The 3,885-nt window shown below is 39.5% G+C and overlaps 1 pseudogene; it reads right to left on the bottom strand.

The window, feature by feature from the left end:
* Positions 1-216: 216 nt before the first annotated feature.
* LOC130846424 (chromobox protein homolog 1-like) lies at positions 217-871 on the bottom strand (annotated as a pseudogene).
* Positions 872-3,885: the final 3,014 nt, after the last annotated feature.

Here is a 3,885-nt window from a genome sequence, read left to right as displayed (position 1 = left end):
CACTGACCCTCCTTCCCCTCCACCGGGATGGGTGTGCAAACTATACAGCATGGAACTGCTTTAAAGCACTTGGGCTGCTGTAGGGCACAGAAACTATACTGGCTCTTCAAAGGACATCTTCTCAAGCCACCTCTATGGTGTCAGGACAAGTAGAACTCCTTCTTTCCCCAGCTGAAACCCACAGTCAGATATGACAGGGGCTGGTACTCAGGAGAGTTAATTCTTGTCATCTTTTTTGTTATCCTCCTCCGAGGGGTAGGAATGCCACATCAGCCTTTCCTCATAGAAGGATATGACAACCTGTGGGCACTTGACATTGGCTTCCTTGGCAGGGACCAGGTCAGCCTCATCAGAATTATTCCATTTCATCAGGAACATGAGTTCTCCACTGGAGTCTGTAGCTCCAATAATCCGCTCCGGTTCCAAACCCCGTGCAAAGCTCCGTGGCTTTTCTGACTCTTCTTTCTTCTTCGGTTTGCTCTCCTCCCCCTTGTCTTCCGAATCAGAATCAGCTTTGCGCTTGCCTCCCTCTGATGTATCTGTCTCGTGTGCTGTTTTCTGTGACTACAGGAACTCGGCAATGAGGTCAGGGCAATCCAGGTTCTCTTCTGGCTCCCATGTGTTGTCCTCATCTGAGAACCCCTTCCACTTTAGGAGGTATTCCACTTTGCCCTTTACCACTCGACGATCGAGAACTTTTTCCACCGCATATTCTTCTTCCTCCTCCTCTAGCACCTCCTCCACTTTCTTCTTGTTTTGTTTTTTCCCCATAGTGCCCGCCAGCTTTCTGCTATAAAGGCTGACGCTGCTCAGAGCAGCGCCCACGAGCCCGAGAGGAGTCGGTGCCGCGCTCCTGGTGCGTCTTGTCAGGCCGGCCGGAGGAGTGGCGACCAGAAAAGCAACAAGCCGTTGGGCCGCGGTCGAGCCCCTCACTGAAGCGGTGTACCGCAGGCCCCGGCCAACGGCCCTCCCTCCTGTGATGACTTATTGTTTTATGTTTACAAATTTATTTTTGTTTAAAGTGCGAGGTTTAGGTCAAGCTTCATTTTCCAGTTGTTTTTTAAACTATTTATAAGTGCTATTTAGTTTAATATTTTGTTTTATATCCATAATATTTTTGTTATTATTAGGCCTCAGAGTTTGTGTGTAAAGTCTTTTGGATTTTCAATATATACACCACATCATAAAGAAAAAAAAACCTTCTTAATTCTTGTACCTCTTCTGTTTTCCTACTGCATTTGCTAGAATCTTCAGCAGAATATTGAATAGAAGCAAAAATGGCAGATGTCTATTTAGGTCCTGACTTTAAGAATTTTTCTCAAATTTTATTACTAATCTTCATAATGTAGGCCTTTATAGATAAAGTAAAGCAAGTGTCTTTTATTAGTTTATCAAAAATCTGTTTTGAATATTTATTGGATTTTACTGAATATTGTATGTCTGTACATATTGAAAAGATATGGTTCTACTCCTTTAATTTGTTGAGATTTTCTATAATGATTCATTTTTGCCACTCAAGAACAAATCTCATTTGCTATTACTTTATTTTCTGTTTCTGTGCTGAATTATTTTTTAGGATACCTGTTAAAGCCTGTTTAATGAAGTTCCAAGTGGCAAACTCTTAAATATCATATATTTGAAAATATCTTTTTTTGGCCTAATCTCATAAAAGTGTTTAGCTGGGTATATACTTTTATCTAACTGTTTTTTTCTTTCCCTAAGCCCACTAAAGATATTGACCCTTTATTTTCTGTTATCTAATGCTACTGGTGAAAGATCTGCAGTCACAGTAAGTCTACTGGCATTAAAAGGTAATCTGTCCTTCCTTTCAGGCAACTATTAAGGTTCTATTTGCAAAATTTCTGATTGGTCTTTTTCTACATTCACCTGTCCATTTTATTTTTGTAGTTGTTTGTTTAATATTTTCTTATTCTTATATTTTATTTATTTATTTATTTTTTGGCACACGGGCTTAGTTGCTCCGTGGCACGTGGGATCTTCCTGGAGCTGGGATCGAACCCGTGACCTCTGCATTGGCAGGCGGATTCTTAACCACTGCGCCACCTAGGAAGCCCAAATTATTCTTATATTTTAAATAAACATTTATTTTCATTTTGAGCATACTAGGCATCCTTAGTTTTAAGTCTTTGTCAGATTGTTTCATATAATTATGTTCACTGGAAGTAAATCCATATTCAAAATATTGATTTTGTTGGCTGCTTTTCTTTGAACACGTATTCATTTTTCATGAAATTTTGATTTGCAGGTTTGATTTTGCCTCACTCTTCTTTTCTCGATTCTTCCTGCCTAACAGGTATATCCCTACCTTTACCCAGCCCTCTGGGTGCCCAGCTAACTGGTCTGGTGACCAAGCTGTTACTCTTTTCCCAACCTCCCTAACTTCATGCTTTCCAATAAAGCACCACAATTGGGATGCTTTAATTCCCTCTGACTCCACAGGAAGTGAACCACAATCTGCCATTGCCAGCTTCCAGACCAGGTATCTGGGCAGCTCCTCAATCACCACTTCATTGCTTTTCTAATCCATAGAGATTTTCTATCTGTTTTTGTTTTGTTTGTTTGCTTTTTTTATAACCCAGCTATGTCTTTGCTTTCTCTTTTCAGATTTTAGCAAACTTTGCTACATATTAGATCTGAGACAGTATATCAAAACATACCTGAATGCTCCCATTTTGTCTTTAGCCCACTCTAATCAGGCTTTCATCTTCCTAGGAAACTTCTTGGCAGAATCACCAGTAAAACACCCATCCCACCAAATCTAATGGTCAGTTTTCATCTCAGAAGTGACTCACACAAGTGATCGTTTTCTTCTTGCCGATGTATTTTTTTCTTGCTTTTTAGGACAATCTATCCATTTTATTTCTCTCTTAGTGAAAGACATGGATGCCATTTCCTTGGCTGGCTCATCTTTTTGCTTGAATTTTAATTATTGGAGTGTCCCAATGACCCTCCGATATTTTCCCTCTTTCAGTGTAATTACCTCCTATGTGATCACTTATAGTGCTATGGAAATTGTATATATATATATATATATATACTATACAACTACAATATACAGTAAGTCCCCTACACACAAACCTTCAAGTTGTGAACTTTTAAAGATGTGAATGTGTTCACATGTCCAATCATATAATTTAGTTTATGTCTTGCGTACATTGTCACATGCATGCATCTGCTACAAGTGGTTGTGCTTTTATGTGCTTTACTGTATAGTACTGTATAGAGTACAGTATCTTTATTTCAAGCTAGATCTGCAAGAGGACAGCTTCATTGAACTCCCTGCTGTGCAAAATGAGGAGCTTACTAATAAAGACCTGATGGAATTGGAGGCCCAGAGAAAGGACGAAGAGAGACAAGAGGAAGAAGAAGTAACTGAAGACCCAAGGAGATTCACAAAGCAGGAAATGGCAAGGGGATTTTCTTTATTTGAGGAGGCACTGTTAGTTTTTGAGGCACAGGACCTGAATGTAGAACAGTACACGAAAGTTGCAGCAGCTGTTCAGAATGCAAGCCAGTGCTACTGTGTCATGTATGAAGAGAAAAAAAGAATTACTACCCAGACATTACTGGATAGTTTTTTCAAGAGGTAAATAGAATTGAATCCAGCAAGGAACCAGAACCTGCCATCAACATCAGGCATGAGTGAAATTGCAGCTTGCCCTCCGTCTCCTATTACTGACAGCCCTGTATGCCAGCTTTTGTACTATACTATTGCACTTTCCAAGGTATTGTACTGTAAGATTAAAAATGTTTTCTTTATTTTTTGTGTTTGTTTTTCATGTATTATTTGTGTGAAAAGTGTTATAAACCTATTACAGTACAGTACTATATAGCTGATTGTGTTAGTTGGGTACCTAGGCTAAA

This window comes from Hippopotamus amphibius, chromosome 2 (genome assembly GCF_030028045.1).
Source record: "Hippopotamus amphibius kiboko isolate mHipAmp2 chromosome 2, mHipAmp2.hap2, whole genome shotgun sequence".
NCBI lineage: Eukaryota > Metazoa > Chordata > Mammalia > Artiodactyla > Hippopotamidae > Hippopotamus > Hippopotamus amphibius.
The sequence above is the reverse complement of the archived record's forward strand: the minus strand, read 5'-3'. Positions and strand labels throughout refer to the sequence as shown.